General features: G+C 30.3%; 1 non-coding gene and 1 pseudogene across 1 annotated transcript; one reads left to right on the top strand and one right to left on the bottom strand.

Annotated features, from left to right (window-relative positions):
- Positions 1 to 3,502: 3,502 nt before the first annotated feature.
- On the top strand, positions 3,503 to 20,055 carry LOC125420288 (small ribosomal subunit protein uS2c-like; annotated as a pseudogene).
- LOC125420291 (28S ribosomal RNA) lies at positions 15,494 to 18,823 on the bottom strand. Its single transcript, XR_007238763.2, has one exon. It is a non-coding gene; the product is annotated as a 28S ribosomal RNA (ribosomal RNA).
- Positions 20,056 to 21,229: the final 1,174 nt, after the last annotated feature.

The raw sequence follows: 21,229 nt of genomic DNA, 5'->3' as shown, positions 1-21,229 counted from the left end.
ATGCACCAAAACAGCTTCCCGGGTCCATTTTTGCCTTCATAAGTTGGATGCTCAGCATGGACTTAGAATCTTCTGATACTAATATGCCCTTTTGAGATTTAATTACATTTTGTATGAAGCTAACAAGATTGTCCATAAACCTCTTAGCTTGAGCCTTAGTAATTGGTCTGGTCTTCAGTTGCACAAGATTAGCACCCCAGTAAGTAGTTGATTGTAGGGTATGGGCGGGTTCTCATCATTCCCCTCCTCTTGAGAATAATTTGCCTTCAAATCAAAACCATCACCTGTAGAAAAAGAAGATAAATTAGAAACATTAAAAGTAGTGCTCACGTTATACTCACCTGGCAAATCATGCTTGTAGGCGTTTTCATTGACCCTCCCTAAAACTTGAAAAGGTCCATCTCCTTGAGGTATAAGCTTTGACTTGTGTTGTTCAAGAAACGTTTCATTTCTCAAGCACAACCAAACCCAATCTCCTAGTTCGAACACTACCTTAATCCGACCTTGATTAGCAGCTTTAGCATACTGTTTAGTCATCCTATTAATGTTTACTCTAGCTTTTTCATGAAGTTAACTCAGTTTTCTATTTACCATGTAGACTAGCATGTTCACCTAAGGGCAAAGGTGTTAAATATAATGGAGTTAAAGGATTAAAATCGTAAAAAAATTTGAATGGTGAATATTTAGTAGCAGAATGTATGGTTCTATTATAAGCAAACTCAATATATGGCAAACATGCTTCCTAAGTTCTCAAATTTCTACTAATTAATGCTCTAAACAATGTAGACAAAGTTCTATTCAGTACTTCATTTTATCCATCAGTCTGTGGATGACAAGTAGTGAAAAATAAAATTTTTAGTACCTAACTTAGCCCATAATGTTTTCCAAAAATAACTTAAAAACTTAGCATCCTTTTCTGAAACAATAGTCCTAAGCATGCCATGAAGTCTCACTACTTCCTTAAAGAGCAAATTAGCTACATGAGATGCATCATCAATCCTATTACATGCTATGAAATGTGCCATCTTAGAAAATCATCAACAACCACAAAAATAGAGTTCTTACCCATCCTTAACCTAGGTAACCCCAATACAAAATCCATAGATAAATCTACCCAAGGATAAGAAGGAATAGGTAATGGCATATACAAACCATGTGGTTTTAGCTTAGATTTTAACTTTCTACACGTGATATACCTCTCACAAATCCTCTTTACATCTCTCCTCATGTTCGGCCAATAAAACTATTATTGTAATATGGACAAAGTTTTTGCTACACCAAAGTGTTCCTTTAAACCCCCACCGTGACCTTCCTTAGCAAGTAATTTCCTAGTGCTATAACAAGGCACACAAAGTTGACTTTCCTTAAACAAGTACCCATAAAATATATAGAATTTACTATAACCATGTTTAGCACAATTTCTATATATTTTACCAAAGTCAATATCATGCTCATAAATTTCCTTACTTGTTCAAAACCAAACAATTTAGCATCTGAGGTTGAAAATAAAACATACCTTCGGGATAAAGTATCAACTACCACATTTTCTTTAACTTTCTTATAGCGTATGACATAAGGAAAAGTCTCAATGAATTCAATCCACCTTCCATGCCATCAATTAAGCTTCTTTTGGCCTTTAATATGCTTCAAAGATTCATGATCTGTGTTAATCCTAAATTTCTTTGGCATCAAGTAATGTTGCCATGTCTCCAAAGCTCAAACTAAAGCATACATCTCTTTGTCCTAGGTTGGATAATTCAATGCTGCCCCATTCATCTTCTCACTAAAGTATGTTATAGGTTTTCCTTCCTGCATCAACATGCTCCAATACCTACACCTGAAGCATACATTCAATCTCAAAAGTCTTAGAAAAATTAGGTAAAATCAATAGAGGAGCATTGGTTAATTTTTCTTTCAACAAGTTAAAAGACTTTTGTTGTGTCTCTTCCCATTGGAATCCCACTCTTCTTGATTATTTCAATAAATGGTGCTGCAATAGTACTAAAGTCCTTGACAATTCTCTTGTAAAAACTAGCCAAACCATGAAAACTTCTTACTGGGTAATAGTAATAGGTTTCAGCCAATCTTGGATTGCTTTGACCTTGGATTGGTCAACCTTGATTCCTGCAACACTCATAACAAATGTTAGAAACACAAGCTCATCTTGACAAAAATTACACTTTTTAAGATTAGCAAACAATCCTTCTTTCCTAAGTACTTCTAAAACTAATATAAGGTGTTCTTCATGTTATCTAAATTCCTACTATATACAAGAATATCATAAAAAATAAATAACCATAAATTTTCCAATGAATTGGTGCATATCATGGTTCATTAATCTCATGAAAGTACTAGGTGCATTAGTTAATCTAAAAGGCATTACTAACCACACATACAAACCATGTTTTCTCTTAAATGCAATCTTCCATTCATCTCCCTCGTTCATTCGTATTTGATGATACCCATTCCTAAGGTCAATCTTCAAAAACATGTAAGCACCATATAATTCATCAAGCATATCATCTCATCTAGGAATAGGATGCCTATACTTGATAGTTATGTTGTTAATGGCCCTACAATCAACACACATTTTCCAAGATCAATCTTTCTTAGGCATTAACAATCAAGGTATAGCACATTGACTCATGCTTTCTCTAATGTAATCTTTGTTTAGCAATTTACTTACCTGGCATTGAAGCTCCTTTGTCTCATCGGGATTACTTTTGTATGCAGGCTTATTAGGAATTATGGCTTCGGGGATGAAATCTATTTGGTGTTCAATTCCTTGAATAGGTAGTAAACTACTAGGAATCTCCTTTAGAAAAATGTCATCAAACTCTTGCAAAAGAGAAGAAATAGAGCTCGGCAATGCAGGCTCTTCAGGGTTAGCTAGATGATTTAAAAATGTAACTTTATACATCATGACTAGCATAGGTTTCTTAATTAAAAATTCCTTTTTAACCTCACCTTGACTAAGATAAAAGTTGATCTTTTTCTTTTCTTCCTTTTGCTTCTCACTCTCGGGTTTAGAAAGCTTACCTAAGTGATGCGGCTCGGCCTTGCCCTCTTATTTGCTTATTGAAGTTGTGGGTGGCATGATGGTCTTCTCCTTTTGCTATTCGGCCTCCCTTCTTTCTTGTATTTGCACATGATTTCTAAACACCTCCCTTGGTGTCAATGGCTTAAGCTTAACTTTCTTACTTTTAAATAGGAACACAATGGAATTTTTCCGATTATAGTGTATAGTATTCTTGTCAAATTTCCACGGTCTTCCCAATAAAATATGTCCTACATGCATAGGTACAACATCACATAAAACCACATTCACATAGTTATCAATACTAAACTTTATCTTGGCTTGTTTATTTACCATCTTTCCACTGTCATTAAGCCATTGAAGTCTATATAGTTTTGGATGTTTGATTGTTGTTAACCCTAATTTCTCCACCACAAGAGAGTGTAGAAAATATTTTCCCGTTACACTTACTCTTCATCCTTATACATGGTCAAGACTCTATGTACCAAAAAACTTAACTCAACCCTTGAAGCCTTGTAAGTCACAGGTTCATCATGCTATTCTTCTTCAGATTTGTCCTCATTGTGCTCAATCTCAGCTTCTAACTCCTTATTGTCTAATTTCAGCTCTCCATTATCCTTCAACACCATTATTCTTCTATTTGGACATTGGTTGGCAATATGTCCACTGTCTTGACATTTAAAACACACAATATCATGAGCTATAGATGGTTTAGGATCATCCTTACCTTTTGGTTTTGGTGCTTATACAGGTTCAACCTGGTTGTGTCTCCTTGGCCAAATGGCACTTCTTTCCTCTTGCTTTGACTTTGGTCTTGGCTCGAATGCGGGATTGCTTCTTCAACTAGTTGAACTGGTCCTCCAACTATTTAAAGCTCCTCCATGCCATGTGTTACTACCCCTCCTCTTGAGTTGGTGCTCAATTTTGATCGCTGCTTGTAGCATCTCTTCCAACACCATATATTGTTGTAGATTCACTTAGTTTGCAATCTCTCGATTAAGCCCTCCAAGAAACCTAGCCATTGTTACCTCTCAGTCTTTATTCAAACACAACCTCATCATGAGCATTTTCATCTCCTTGTAATAATCCTCTATCAACCTGTTTCCTTGAGATAAAGATTGTAATCTCTAATGCAACATCCTATTATAATGGCTTGGTACGAATCTTTTCCTCATTGCTCCTTTCATTTGTCTCTAAGTTGTTTCTAACTCGTCACTAACTCTCTTTTAGGATATTTTGCTCATTGTTCCACCACTGTAAAGCATAATGTCCCAAATTTAAGGCTGTTAAGCTAACCTTTTTTGCCTCTGAATAGTTATGGCAATGAAAAATCATCTCCATACGTTCTTCCCATTCCAAGTAAGCTTCCGCATCACTCTTTCCCAAAAATGGTGGTATACTAACCTTGATATTACCTAAATCATCAAGCTTCCGCATCACTCTTTCCCAAAAATGGTGGTATACTAACCTTGATATTACCTAAATCATCATCCTCCTCGTTGTGTCTACCACACATTTGCCTTCCTTGGAGTGCAAATATGTCTTTGAAATCCTCCTCAAAATTGTCTCTAAAGTCTTCTTCTTCAATTTCCTCCCGATAACGTCCACGGTCTCCTCTTCCTCAACCACGTCCTCCTTGTGGTTCCATCCTAGGGTTTGGCCTTCTCTATTGGTACTCAAACTTGTCCATCCTTTGATTGAATTGATCAAACAGAGCATTCATCCTTTACAATTGCTCCAACACCACCTGCATGTTAGTAGGTTCTGCATAACTCCCTGATGCTCTATACTCTCCTTTGAACCCCATAGAATCCTCTCCAAGTTCTCTTAAAGAATCACCTCCTCTTTGTAATCATGAATATCATGTTAGTGAAATAATGCAAGAAATCTCACCAAGTTCACTCCTTCATGTGTATCACTCAAATAAGGTCTCATTCACTCATGTTTCACACTAGTTTTGGCTTTTAACCCTGTTATAAGCTCACACTCTCTTGCCTTTTTTCACTCCAAATATTATCTCAAAATTCTAATAAAACACACTTAAAATCAGCAACTAAATTACAAGTATGTCTTAATTAAACCTATCAATAAATAGAAGGAAGAAGCAAGCAAATTCCTAGTGAATTAGAAAACCTAATTTTCGGCTTTACTATCCAAAAACAAGGAAAAGTATTAAAGCAATTTTCATATTCAATAAGGAATCAAACCAGAATATTAAAAGACCATAATTCAAGGATAAAATTTAGAAAAGGGTTCAAAAAATTAACAAGAACACAATTCAAACAAAATATGAGATAGATGTTGGTTGTAGTTCTCATAATTTAGGTTTTTGTTTCAAATCCTTAAACCAATTTTAATCCAATCAATTAACACCAATATTCCAATATCCAACAACCAATATTGAATAAACAACAAATCCAACTATCACAATTGATTTTTTCCCAAATTCAAACAAACTCAAATTTGCAATTCTCAAAACCGGCCTTTTGTGCAATTTTTTTTTAACTTCGGCTTTTTTTTTTTATTTTTTATATCACAAACCGAATAATATCACACAACTTCCAGCAGCACAATCACCAAAAAAATGCAACTCCAATGCCTAGCAATTTCTCAAATTTGAATACACCTTCCAAACAAAACAAATTGAAAAAATTTAAGGTTTTGCAATATGTTTTCCGAAATTCCTTTTTATTTTTTTTTTAATATATAAGTGCAACTAATTACAATTAAAAACAGCAAAGAAAAATCAACAATATACCAAATTACTAAGAACTAACATACGAAACCAACCAACAAACTAGGAAGCAAACAAAAATTTAACTAAACAAAAAGAAACCCTAATTAGGCTTTGAAGATTTAATTTTTTTTTTAATATGCAGCACATGTATGGGTAGAAACAATCTTAACCTAATGTTAAAATTGTAGAATAACACAAAAATAAAACAAAGCAAATATGATAAATCAAACCTAAACAAAATTTAGCTCCGATACCAAATGATACAAACCTGGGTCGACTCACTCCTAAACCCGTATTATATTAGTTTGGATAAAAATTAAGTTCAGATTTTTTAATCATCCTGCGATTAAAAACTTTGGTATATGTCGAAGACGTCACAATAGGTTATGGATTGTCCTATTGATAATTCAAACTAAAACACTCGCTCTTTATTCAGTATTTTAGATGTTTTAAGAAAACAAAAAGAAATCCTTTTCATAGTAATTTTTTTGAATGAATAATGTAGTGTCATTTATTGAGAAATAAGCCTTTAAATAGGCTAAAGTGACAAAATCAAAATCCTAAAACATAGGTGAAAATCAGCCAATAAAACTAAACAAAAGATGTGGCCGAATGTTATATGTCTTTCCTAATCTAATTTGTATTAATTGATTCCTTAACTTTTAAAGAGGAATTAATTAATTTACAATCACAAATATTAAAATTCAACCTTCCTAAATTATTTTTTCCAGTAAATAATTAAATAAAAATTAAAAATTAAAAACTATTTCCCAAAATAATAGTTAAATTTCATATTTGGAAAGTAGTTGACTAATTTTTCAAATAAGCTGTACTTGTCCAATCTCTAGCTAATTTAGGCTCCAAATCTGATTCACCATGCCATGTAGGATGCCTGGTAGGACTAGAACTGGTTCCCACACATTATCATTGATTGAAATTATCAAAGCTTGCTTGGAATGCAAGTAAGCTCCTTCCCAACGCCAAACTAGCTAAATCCAGCTAATGTAGAAGCTTGGACGCTAATGACATACTTGGATGCCCTTGCTTCTATCCTGGTATGATTTCATGGCCTCTTGATGAGCTCAAACACATTCATAGGCCAACAAGCTCACCCCTTACTGTCAGGAGTCCTCAAATGTTGCAAACAGCTTCTTGGGTCCATTTCTGCCTTTATAACTTGGATACTCAACACGAGCTTAGAATCTTCTGATATTAATACGCCTTCTTGAGATTTAATTACATTTTGTATGAAGCTAACAAGATTTTTCTTAAACCTTTTCGCTTGAACCCTAGTAATTGATTCGGTCTTCAATTGCATAGGATCAGCACTTCAGCGAGTAGTTGATTGTATAGGTACGGGTGGGTTCTCATCATTAGTGAATCCAGTATGACTGATGATCAAAAATGGAAGAAATATCAGTGATATGTGCTCGTTGACGGTGACAAAGGTAAAAGAAAGTAGAAACCCAGAAAAGCAGCTAACCCGACCATTTAACTCTTCTTATTTTACTTCATATTACAAATTAATATATTTAACAAATATTTACATACATATAAATAAAACAAAAAATTAAATACAATTTCAAAAATTTTATTAACTTTTACATCGTCTAGCTCTTTTAAATTAAAAAATAATTAATTTTGCTAAAATTTTATTAGTTCACAAAATAACTAATTAAAAAATAAAACACAAAAATATTAAATAAATATATTAATCATTTTGCTTCGTATTGCTAATTAATATATTTGATATTTATATACATAAAATAAAAAATAAAAATAATTAAAACACAAATAAATAACTTAACAGTGACACTTTTGATGTTAAGAGCAATGCCTGATTGTTTTCGATTTTAAAATAACTAAATTTATCAACCATTTTGTTAAATTAAAAAATCATTAATTTAAAATTGACACATAAATAAATTAAATGCATAGAATAATTATTTTGCATCATATTGCTAATTAATATATTTAATATTTATATGTATATGAATAAAAGTTAAAATTAAACTCTTAAATTACAAGCGTCGTCTAATGATTTTAAATTATAAAATTTTAATTTTGTCAAACTCTTATTAATTTAAAATTGAAGCACAAACAAATTAGACAAATAGATTAATTGTTGTACTTCATATTACTAATTAATATATTTAATATCTGTATACATATGAATAAGACAAAAAATTAAATAGAATTCCAAAAATTAAGACAATAAGCGACATTTTTTTATGTTAAAAGCATTGGCTAATCCTTTTAAAGTACAAAATAATAAATTTTATGAAAATTTTTATTAATTTAAAAAATAATTAATTTAAAATCGAAATACAAATAAATTAAATGAATAGATTAACTACTTTGCTTCATGTTGCTATTTAATATACTTAATATTTATATATATAATATTAAAAGAAAAAACTAATTTAAATACTAAAAGTTAACACAATAGGTTACCCTTTTAATGCTAAAAGCATTGCCTGATACTTTTCAATTTTAAAATAATTAAATTTATGAAATTTTTTATTAATTTAAAAAATCATTAATTAAAAATTGAAACACGAATTAATTGAAAGCACAGATAAATTGTTTTACTTCATATTGTTAATTAATATATTTAATATATATATATATATATATACACATATGAATAAAACATAAAATTAAAGAAAATTTCAAAAATTAAAAGAATAGGCGATGCTTTTAATGTTAAAAGTATTACCTAGCGCTTTTAAATTATAAAATAATTAATTTTGTCAAAATTTTATTAGTTTAAAAATAATTAATTTAAAAATGAAACACAAAAAAAAAAAAATCAATGTATACTTGTTTTAGTTTATTTTGCTAACCAATATATTTAATATTTATATACATAAAATAAAAAATAAAATTAATTAAAATAAAAAATATAACTTAACAACGAAACTTTTGATGCCGAAAGCGATGCTTGATTGTTTTCAATTTTAAAATAAATAAATTTATCAAACATTTTATTAATTTAAAAAATTATTAATTTAAAATTGAAATATAAATAAATTAAATGCATTGATTAATTTTTTTGCTTCCAATTGCTAATTAATTTATTTAATATTTATATCCACATAAATAAAACATAAAATTAAATACAATTCCAAAAATTAAGACAATAGGCAATGTTTTTTATGCTAAAAGCGCCACCTAATGCTTTTAAATTATAAAATATTTAATTATATCAAATTCTTGCTAATCTAAAAATAATTAATTTAAATTTAAGCATAAATAAATTACATGAATAGATTAATTGTTTTGCTTGATATTAGTAATTAATATACATATGAATAAAATAAAAAATTAAACAGAATTCCAAAAATTAAGATAATAGGTGACTTTTTTTTTATGTTAAAAGCATCAGCTAATCCTTTTAAATTATAAAATAATTAATTCTGTTAAAATTTTTATTAATTTTAAAAATAATTAATTTAAAATTGAAATACAAATAAATTAAATGAATAGATTAATTATTTTGCTTCATGTGGCTGTTTAATATACATAATATTAAAATAGAAAATTAATTAAAATACCAAAAATTAACACAACAGGTTACGCCTTTGATACTAAAAGTATCGCCTGATGCTTTTCAATTTTAAAATAATTAAACTTATTAAACTTTTAATTAATTTAAAATATCATTAATTAAAAATTGAAACACGAATTAATTGAAAGTATATATTAATTATTTTGCTTATTATTATTAATTAATATATTTAATATATATGCATATGAATAAAACATAAAATTAAATAAAATTTTAAAAGATTAAAAGAATAGACAACGCTTTTGAAGTTAAAAGCATCGCCTAGTACTCTTAAATTTAGAATAATTAATTTTGCCAAAATTTTATTAGTTTAAAAAATAATTACTAAAAAATGAAGCGCAAAAAAGTTAGAAAGATATATTAATTATTTTACTTCATATTGCTAATTGATATATTTAATATTTATATATATAAAATAAGAAATAAAATTTATTAAAATACAAAAAATTAACCTAGCAATGACACTTTTGACGCCTGATTGTTTTCAATTTTAAAATAATTAAAATTTTCAAATATTTTATTAATTTAAAAAATTATTAATTTAAAATTGAAATATAAATAAATTAATTGCATAGATTAATTTTTTTGCTTGTAATTGCTAATTAATATAGTTAATATTTAAATTCGTATGAATAAAATATAAAATTAAATACAATTCCAAAAATTAAGACAATGGACAATGTTTTTTTTGGCTAAGAGCGATCTCTAATGCTTTTAAATTATATATTTAATTTTACCAAAGTCTTATTAATTTAAAAATAATTAATTTAAACATGAAGTACGGATAAATTACACGTATAGATTAATTGTTTTGCTTCATATTACTAATTAATATATTGAATACTTTTATACATATGAATAAAATAAAAAATTAAATAGAATTTCAAAAATTAAGACAATAGACAACGTTTATGGTTGTTTTCAATTTTAAAATAGTTAAATGTATTAAATATTTTATTAATTTTAAAAAGTATTAATTTAAAATTGAACACAAATAAATTAAATGCATAGATTCATTATTTTGCATCATGTTGCTAATTAATATATTTAATATGTATATGCATATGAATAAAACTTAAAATTAAATAAAATTCCAAGAATTAAGAAAATTGGCAATGCTTTTGATATTAGAAGTATCGCTTAATGATTTTAAATTATAAAATATTTAATTTTGTTAAAATCTTATTAATTTAAAAGTGAAGCATGAACAAATTAGATGAATAGATTAATTGTTTTGCTTCATATTACTAATTAATATATTTAATATTTATATATATATGAATAAAATAAAATATTAGATAGAATTCCAAAAATTAAGACAGTAGGTGATGTTTTTAATGTTAAAAACATCAGCTAATCCTTTTAAATTATAAAATAATTAATTTTGTGAAAATATTTATTAATTTAAAAAATAATTCATTTAAAATCAAAATACAAATAAATTAATTGAATAGATTAATTATTTTATTTCATGTTGTTATTTAATATACTTAATATTCATATACATACTATTAAAACAAATAATTAATTAAAATACCAAAAATTAACACAGCAGATTACGATTTTGATGCTAAAAGCGTGCTTGATGCCTTACAATTCTAAAATAATTAAATTTATTAAACGTTTTATTAGTTTAAAAAATCATTAATTAATTGAAAGCATAGATTAATTATTTTGCTTTATATTGCTAACTAATATATTTAATATATATATATATATATATATACACATATGAATAAAACATAAAATTAAATAAAATTTTAAAAATTAAGAGAATAAGGGATGCTTTTGATGTTAAAGTATCGCCTAGCGCTTTTATATTACAAAATAATTAGTTTGTTCCAAAATTTCTTTAGTTTAAAAGATAATTAATTTAAAAATAAAACATAAAAAATAAATTAGTCATTTTGTTTCATATTACTAATTAACATGTTTAATATTTATACACATAAAATAAAAAAATTTAATTAAAATGTAAAAAATTAACTCAACAAGCGGCAATTACTAAAAGCGACGCCTGATTGTTTTCAATTTTATAATACTGAAATTTATTAATTTTTTTATTAATTTTAAAAAATCATTAATTTAAAATTGAAACACAAATAAATTAAATACATAGATCAAGTATTTTAATTATAAAATATCTAATTTCATGAAGCTTTTATTAATGTAAGAAAATATTTTATTTAAAATTGAAAAAGAAATAAATTACACAAATAAATTAATTATTTTTCTTCATATTACTAATTAATATATTTAATATTTATATGCATATGAATAAAACTTAAAATTAAATAAAATTCAAAGAATTAAGATAATAGGAAATGCTTTTGATGTTAAAAGTATTGTCTAATTCTTTTAAATTATAAAATAATTAATCTTGTCAAAATTCATTAATTTCAAAAATAATTAATTTAAAATTGAAACACAAATAAATAAATTAAATAGGTCAATTATTGTGTTTTATATTTCTATTTAATATATTTAATATTTATATACATAATATTAAAGCATAAAATTAAATAAAATACTAAAAGTTAACACAGCAGGTTATGCTTTTGATGCTAAAAGTATCATCTGGTGCTTCTAAACTTTAAAATAATTAAATTTATTAAATTTTTTATTAATTCAAAATTGAAATACAAATTAACTGAAAGGTATAGATTGATTATTTTTCTTCATATTATTAATTAATATATTTAATATATATGCACATATGAATAAAACATAAAGTTAAATAAAATTTAAAAAGTTAAAAGAATAAGCGATGCTTTTTATGCTAAAAGTATCGTCTAATACTTTTAAATTTTAAAATAATTAATTTTACCAAAATTTTCTTAGTCTAAAAATAATTGATTTATAAATTAAGCACAAATAAATTAAATGAATATATAATTATTTTATTTCATATTGCTAATTAATATATTTAATATTTATATACGTAATAATAAAAAATAAAATTAATACAGCAGGCGACACTATTGATGCTTAAAGCGTCGCATGATAGTTTTCAATTTTAAAATAATTAAATTTATCAAATTTTTTATTAATTTAACAAATCATTAATTTAAAATTGAAACACAAATAAATTGGATGCATAGATTAATTATTTTGCTTCATATTGATAATTAATATATCTACTATATGTATACATATGAATAAAATATAAAGTTATATAAAATTCCAAGATTTAAGACAATAGACAATGCTTTTGATGTTAAAAGCATCATCTAATACTTTTAACTTATTTAATTTTGTCAAGCTCTTATTAATTCAAAAAATAATTTATTTAAAATTGAAAAACAAATAAATTATGTGAATACATTAATTGTTTTACCTCATATTACTATATAATATATTTAACATTTATATAAATATGAATAAAACATATAATTAATTAAAATTTCAAAAATTAAGACAGTAGGTGATGCTTTTGATGTTAAAAGTGTTGCCTAATATTTTGAAATTATAAAATAATTAATTTTGTCAAAATTTTATTATTTTAAAAAAGAATTAATTTAAAATTATAACAAAAATAAATTAAATAGATAGATTAATTACTTTGCTTCATATTGCTATTTAATATGCTTAATCTTTATATACATAATATTAAAACATGAAATTAATTAAAATACTAAAACTTAATAGAATGGGCTATGCTTTTGAAATAGTTAAACTTATGAAACTTTATAATCATTTAAAAAATCATTAATTTAAAGTTTAAACACAATTAAATTAAATGCATATATTAATTATTTTGCTTCTTATTACTAATTAATTCATTTAATATTTATATGCATATAAATAAAATATAAAATTAAATAAAATTCCAAAAATTAAGACAATAGGCTATGTATTTGATGTTAAAAGCGTCGCTTAATGCTTTTCAATTTTAAAGCAATCAAACTTCTCAAACTTTATTTTAATTTAAAAAATTATTAATTTAAATTAAAACATAAATAAATTAAATGCATAAATTAATTATTTTGCTACGCTTATGTATGTAAATAATTTAAGGCATTAAAATGCAAAACATATGTTGATCTACATCTATATCATGTGTGTACCATTGTGTGACAACGTTAAAAATTTTAGTAACGATAAAAATATCGAGGGCTCAAAATATAGAAATATCTATAAAAATTATCAAATATCAAGAAAAATAAATTAAAAAATGATGGAAAAAGAGAAAGAAGAAAAGACGACGCTATTGGAAACTGAGTTGCTTATTTCTTTATTTAAAAAAGGGTTGCCTATTTGTATATTAAGCATCCTCTAAAACTTGCAAGTCTCTTAAATTGTATTTTTGTATTTAAAAAAAGCAAACAGATGATGCAAGTACTTCGTTTAGCGTTGCCTATTCTTTGTTTTTAAGGGAATAGGTGACATAATAACTTCTTAGTGTCGCCTATTTTTTTCTTTTTTCTCTAAATAAGTTTTTTCCAAGTACAATTTATTCTCTATTTAAAATTATAAACCTCTTAAATTATATTTTCTTTTTTTTTTTTTGGTTAAAAAGGAACCGGTGATGCAATTACTTCGTTTAGCGTCGCCTGTTCTTTGTTTTTTATGGAAATAGGCGATGCAATAACTTTTTTAAGCATTACCTGTTCTTTTTTTTTTCTTTAAATATTTTTTTTCCAAGTATAGTTTATTTTCTGTTTAAACTTGCTTATTCATAAATTGTATTTTTTTTTTTGTCGTCTGTTCTTTGTTTTTAAGGGAACAGGCGTTGCAATAATTTCTTTTAGTGTCACCTATTTTTTTTTTTTTAAATAATTTTTTTCCAAATATAGTTTATTTTTTGTTTAAGCTTTCAGATCTCTTAAATTGTATTTTATTTTATTTTATTTTATTAAATTAGGGAACATGCGATGCAGTTACTTGGCTTAACGTCGCCTGTTCTTTTCTTTTTCTTTTTTAACTGAAACAGGCAACGTAATAACTTCTTTTAGCGTTGCCTTTTTGTTTTCTTTTTTCTTTAAATAAATTTTTTTTCCAAGTACAGTTTTTTTTTGGTTTAAACTTGTAAATCTCTTAAATTATATTTTCGTTTTTTATTTTTTAAAAAAGGAACAAGCAATGCAATTACTTCTTTAAGCATTGCTTGTTCTTTGTTTTATTTTTTTTTTCTTTAAACAGTATTTTTTTTTCAACTTCAAATAATTTCTGAAAATATTTAAGCAATATAACTGAGGTGGTTGTTCAATTATTTTATTTTTCATGTATAATTTATTTTCTGTTTAAACTTGCAAATATCTTAAATTGTATTTTTAATTTTTTTTAAAAGGGAACAGGTGACGCAATTACTTCGTTTAGCGTGACCTGTTCTTTGTTTTTTAAAGGAACAGGCGATGCAACAACTTCTTTTCACGTCACCTGTTTGTTTTTCTTTTTTCATTAAATAATTTTTTTCCAAGTACAGATTATTTTCTATTTAAACTTACAAATCTCTTAAATTGTATTTTCGTTTCTTTTTTTAAATGAATAGGTGATGCAGTTATTTCTTTTAGTGTCGCTTGTTCTTTTTTTTTTTTTCTTTAAAAATGATTTTTTTCAACTTCAAATAAGCAGTGAAAATATTTAAGCAATATAACTGAGGTGGTTGTTCGATTATTTGTTTTTTATGTATACTTTATTTTCTGTTTAAACTTACAAATCTCTTAAATTATATTTTTATTTTTATTTAAAAAAAAAGGAACAGGCAACGCAACTACTTCGTTTAGTGTCACCTGTTCTCTATTTTTAAGAGAACAGGTGATGCAATATCTTCTTTTCGCATCGTCTGTTCTTTTTTCTTTTTTCTTTAAATAATTTTTTTCGAAGTACAATTGATTTTCTGTTTAAACTTGCAAATCTCTTAAATTGCATTTTTTTTTTTCAACTTCAAATAAGCAATGAAAATATTTTAGCAATATAACCAGCTTATTAATTTTTCTTAACATTTTAAGTAATATTTTAAGTGTTTATTTGAAGATGAACAATCATAAAAAATAAAAAATAACACATCAAAAAGGCAATGCATTTTTAAGGTAATGCGTCGTCTGTTTTCTTTTGTTTAAAAAAAAAAAAAAAAAGAGACTTGCGAATGTATTAGAAAATAAACTTGACTTGAAAAACAAAAATATTAAACAACCACTTTAGTATTTTTCCTTCACATTTTTAAGAAATATTTTCAATGTTTATTTGTTAATGAACAACAAAAGAACTAATTAAAAAACCCAAAAAGAAAAAAATTATGATTGGACGTACAGGCAACGCGGCCCACACGGTAGGAATTGAACTTCAAGGCGGCCCACATGGTACGTCTACCGCACAGGGTTGGCTAACGACACGTGCCTTTGAGGGCCAAGGCCCTTACTATTGGTTGGCAAACGGGCGATGAGCGCATACATTGCTTCTAGCCAGGATTCTGACTTAGAGTGTTCAGTCATAATCAAGCACACGGTGGTTTCGCACCACTGGCTTTTCAACCAAGCGCGATTGCTAATTGTGCGAATTCACAGTTCCTCTCGTACTAGATTGAATTACTATTGTGACACTATTATCAGTAGGGTAAAACTAACCTATCTCACGACGGTCTAAGCCCAGCCCATGTTCCCTATTGGTGGGCGAACAATCCAACACTTAGTGAATTTTGCTTCATAATGATAGGAAGAGCCAACATCGAAAGATCAAAAAGCAACGTCGCTATGAACGCTTGGCTGCCATAAGCCAGTTATTCCTGTGGTAACTTTTCTGACACCCCTAGCTTCAAATTCCAAAGTCTAAAGGATCGATAGGCCACGCTTTCATGCTTCGTATTCGTACTAGAAATCATAATCAAACTAGCTTTTACCTTTTTGTTCCACATGAGATTTCTATTCTCTTTGAGCTTATCTTAGGACTCCTGCATTATCTTTTAACATATGTGTCATCCTAGCCAAACTCCCCACTTGACAATGTTTTTCGCCCGGATCGGCCAGCCAAGATAGGCCTTGGGTCCAAAAAGAGGGGCAGTGCCCCGCTTCTGATTCATGGAATAAGTAAAATAACGTTAAAAGTAGTGGTATTTCACTTTCGCTGTTTCCAGCTCCCACTTATACTATACCTCTCAGGTCATTTCACAAAGTTAGACTAGAGTCAAGCTCAACAGGGTCTTCTTTCCCTGCTAATTCTGCCAAGCTAGTTCCCTTGGCTGTGGTCTCCTTAGATAGTATACAGGGACAGTGGGAATCTTGTTAATCCATTCATGCGCATCACTAATTCGATGATGAGGCATTTAGCTACCTTAAGAGAGTCATAGTTACACCCACCATTTACCCGTGCTTGGTTGAATTTCTTTGCTTTGACATTCAGAGCACTAGGCGGAAATCACATTGTGTGAGCATCCGCATGGACCATTGCAATGCTTTGTTTTAATTAAACAGTCGGATTGCCCTTGTCTGTACCAGTTCTGAGTCGACTGTTCGATGCCTGGGGAAGGGCCCCCAAAGGGACCTTATCCCATTCTGTCCCCCGATCGGCATGCGGTAAACCACTCCCGCCGTTGGAGCAACTTGAGTAGTCCACCGACAGTCGATGGGTTCGGGACTAGGACCCCTATGCCCAGCCCTCAGAGCCAATCCTTTTACGGATCCATTTTTCCAACTTCCCTTGCCTTCATTATTCCATTGGCCAGAGGCTGTTCACTTTGGAGACCTAATGCGGTTATGAATATGATCGGGCATGGTAGGCGCTCGGTCCTCTGGAGTTTCAAGGGCCTCCGGGGGCCCACTGGACACCACTCGACGTGCGGTGCTCTTCCAGCCGCTAGACCCTACCTACGGCTAAGTCATTTCCAGGGTGGGTAGGCTATTAAATAGAAAAGATAACTCTTCCCAAGGCCCCCGCTGATGTCTTTGGACTCCTTAATGTTGCCATCAATCACCATGTCCCAGTTCAGGAATGTTAACCCGATTCCCTTTCAAAATTCAAGCTGGTCACGCTATCAGACGGGCTTCCCCCATTTCTTAGGATAGACTAACCCATGTGCAAGTGCCGTTCACATGGAATCTTTCCCCTCTCTGGCCTTCAAAGTTCTCATTTGAATATTTGCTACTACCACCAAGATTTGCATCGAAGGCGACTCCACTCGGGCTCGCACCCTAGGTTTTACAGCAACCGCCATGCCCTCCTACTCATCGGGGCCTAGTGCACTTCAGCACCATCCATTTTCAGGGCTAGTTGATTCGGCAAGTGAGTTGTTACACACTCCTAAGTAGATTTCGATTTCCATGACCATCGTCTTGCTATCTTAATCGACCAACACACTTATGGGTTCTACATTAGTGCATAGTTGGGCACTGTAACCCAGCTTCAAGTTCATCCCACATCGCCAGTTTTGCTTACCAAAAATGGTCCACTTGGAGCCCTTGATTCTGTAGTGCGGCTCAATGGAGCAGCTGCTCCATCCTACCTATTTAAAGTTTGAGAATAGGTCGAGGGCATTGCACCTTTGATGCCTCTAATCATTGGCTTTACCTGATAGAACTCATCTGCGGGCTCCAGCTATCCTAAGGGAAACTTCGGAGGGAACCAGCTACTAGATGATTTGATTAGTCTTTCGCATTTATACCCAAGTTAGATGAACGATTTGCACGTTAGTATTGCTGCAGACCTTCACCAAAGTTTCTTCTGGCTTTGCCCACTTAGGGATAGTTCACCATCTTTTGGGTCCCAATAGACATGCTCTCACTCGAAACCCTTCTCAGAAGATCAAGGTCGATCAGTGGTGCAACTAGCATGGGGATCCTGCCATTCAGCTTCCTTGTGCTTTATGGGTTTACTGGCCTGTTGACTTGCACACATGCCACATGTCAGACTCCTTGGTCTGTGTTTCAAGACGGGCCAAATGGGGAGCCCATAGGTCAGCGCCAAAAGCGCGCAGGTGCCGAAGCACACCACGACAGTGCTTGCTGCCAACCACGATCGCAGCAACAATGTCTCCATCAGCATATGTATAGCCCGGGCTTGGGCCACCATCGTAATCCACATCGATCTGTGCCTTGAGTCCATTGGCAGACCGGCTTTCACCGTTCCGTATCTGACTGAGGCACATCGTCGGCCCCCATCCGCTTCCCTCCCGATGATTTTAAGCACTTTTTGACTTTCTTTTCAAAGTCCTTTTCATCTTTCCCTCGCAGTACTTGTTTGCTATAGGTCTCTTGCTAACATTTAGCTTTGGATGGAATTTACCACCTGATTTGGGCTGCATTCCCACACAACCCAACTCGCTGATAGCGCCTCGTGGCATGACAGGGTCCGGGCACAATAGGGCTCTCACCCTCTCCGGTGCCCCCTTCCAGGGGACTTGAGCTTCGTCCGCCACTGAGGACGCTTCTTTAGACTACAATTCGAACACCGAGGGTGCTCGTTACTAAGGGAGTCCTTGTAAGCTTCTTTTACTCCGCTTATTGATATTCTTAAACTTAGCGGGTAGCCCCACCAGGTCAGGTTGGAGACAACGCATAGGTGGTGCATTGGGATCTCTATAAGGCCACAACAGCGATCCATGCATTCAACAAAGAGCTGAGGGTTGGACAACCACCGATTGCTACAGCACTTATCACCAGGGACCTGTGTTTCGGGCAGCCGCAGACTGTGGCACATGTTTAAATACTCATGGTTTTATATTTGAAGCGAGCTTTCAAGAAACCGCTCACATTTTAGCAAAAGCTGCTCTACGTGGTTGTATTGATTGGTTGAAAGGTCTGAAAGAGAACGTTATTCTAGGAGGATGATACCTGTTGGAATCGGATTCAAAAGATTAGTGCACTGTTCAAGGCAACATCACAACACTCCTTTTTAAATGAAAAAGAAGAATTTGTTCGAGTGGGAAATGAAAGAAATTTTGTTCAACCACAGACAATTATTTGATTTTTACATTTCAAAGAATTGACATGATATATCAGAATAATCGTTTCTAGGATTTAATGATTCTTAAAAGTGAATTCATCCTTTTTTCTATATGTGTTGTGGTCGTTTAATTTGGTAATAGAAATAAAGATAATAACTAATAGAAAGAAATGAATGGTCTAGATCGTGTATCAATGGCCAATCTTTAATAGAAGAGAAGGTTTCTTGGGAACAATTATTTATTTTTATTTTAGCTTTTCTTTTTTTTTCTTTTTTTACGATAAGAAGATATTGGAACATCAAGTTGGACGAGATGATGGGAGCGGGAGTTCATTTTGGTCATGGTACTAGGAAATGGAATCGTCAAATGGCACTATATATCTCTGCAAGGCATAAAGGTATTCATGTTATAAATCTTACCAGAACTGCTTGGTTTTTGGCAGAAGCTTGTGAATTAGTTTTTGATGCAGCAAGTGGGGGAAAACAATTATTAATTGTTGGTACCAAAAATAAAGCAGTGGATTCAATAGCATAAGTTGCAATAAAGGGACTTGAGACTTCATAAATTTAGAACAGAAACTTCATAAATTCAGGGACTTGAGAACGAAATAAAAGACAGGGAGACTCAATAATCTTTGGAAAAGGGATGCTGCTATGTTGAAGAGACAATTATCTCACTTGCAAACATATCTCAGCAGGATTAAATATATGACTGGATTGCCCAATATTGTACCAATTGTTGATCAACAAGAAGAATTTGCAACTCTTCGCGAATGTATGACTTTGGGCATTCCAATGATTTGTTTAATCAATACAAATTATGACCCAGATGATACGAACCTAGGACGACCTGCTCCTAAACCCGTATTATATTAGCCCGGATCTCAATTAAGTTCAAGTTCTAATGGAATGGACCTCAATCCCTAACCAACCTGTGGTTAGAAACCTTGGTATAATGTAGACGCCACAATAGGGGATGGAAAACCTATTGATAAGTCAAGCTAAAACAACCAATTCTCTAATGGTATTTTAGGTGTTCTCAAAGAACAAAGAGATAATTAATCTCACTAGTATTTTCGTAATCAAATCAAAGTTGTATTCTTATTGAAAAATAAGCCTTTAAATAGGCTTTGAAAGAAACAAAATAAACTCTAAAAACCCTAGGTAAAACCGGCCACACACATAAAGAAACCTAGTTGGCCGAAACTATACTTCCTTTCCTAATCTAAGTTTGATTAATTAATTCCTTTATATTAAATTAGAAATTAATTAATTTACAATGGAAAGAATAAAATAAAAACCTTTCTAAAGTTATTTGTCCAGAAAATAAATAAATAAAAGGCAAAAAGTAATGGTAGTTTCCTAAAACAAAAAGTAAAAACAAATTAGGAAACTAAAAATGCTAGCCTTTTGATCACGTTGACTTTGATCAATCTTTGACCTCTTTGAGCTTCAAATCAGCTTCTAGATTCTTTTTAGGATGCCAAATAAGCTGAATATGAAGTCCCACATGTTGCCAATGCTTGGATAAATAAGAAAAGGCTAATACAGTAAAATACAGTAAAGCCAGCAAGCTATACAGCAAATTTGGCCAAATTGTTGATGCTGTCCGTACAAGCCCTTTTTGATTGCATTTGAGGCTGCATTAACTTGATTCCATGACCTCTTAGGCATATGTATTGAACCTGTAAAGCATTGGAACCATTTCATGCTTCCCGGACTCCAAAAATGTACCAAAACCATCACCCAGGTCCGTATCGGATTCCACCACTTGGATGCTTCGAATAGGCTTTGTATCTTCAAGTATGGACAAGCTCTGTTGAGATTGATTACCCTCTGTATAAATACTCCCAGGTTGCCCTTAAATTTCTTAATTTGAGCTCTTGTGATTGGCCTAGTCTTCATCCGTGTCGAGTTAGCACCCCAGCGGGTTATCGGTGGAGCGGGCTTGGGCGGAATCACATCATTCCCCTCCTCTTAAAAAGGATTTGTCCTCAAATCAAGATTA

Source organism: Ziziphus jujuba, chromosome 4 (assembly GCF_031755915.1).
Source record: "Ziziphus jujuba cultivar Dongzao chromosome 4, ASM3175591v1".
In the NCBI taxonomy this organism is placed as follows: domain Eukaryota; kingdom Viridiplantae; phylum Streptophyta; class Magnoliopsida; order Rosales; family Rhamnaceae; genus Ziziphus; species Ziziphus jujuba.
The sequence above is the reverse complement of the archived record's forward strand: the minus strand, read 5'-3'. Positions and strand labels throughout refer to the sequence as shown.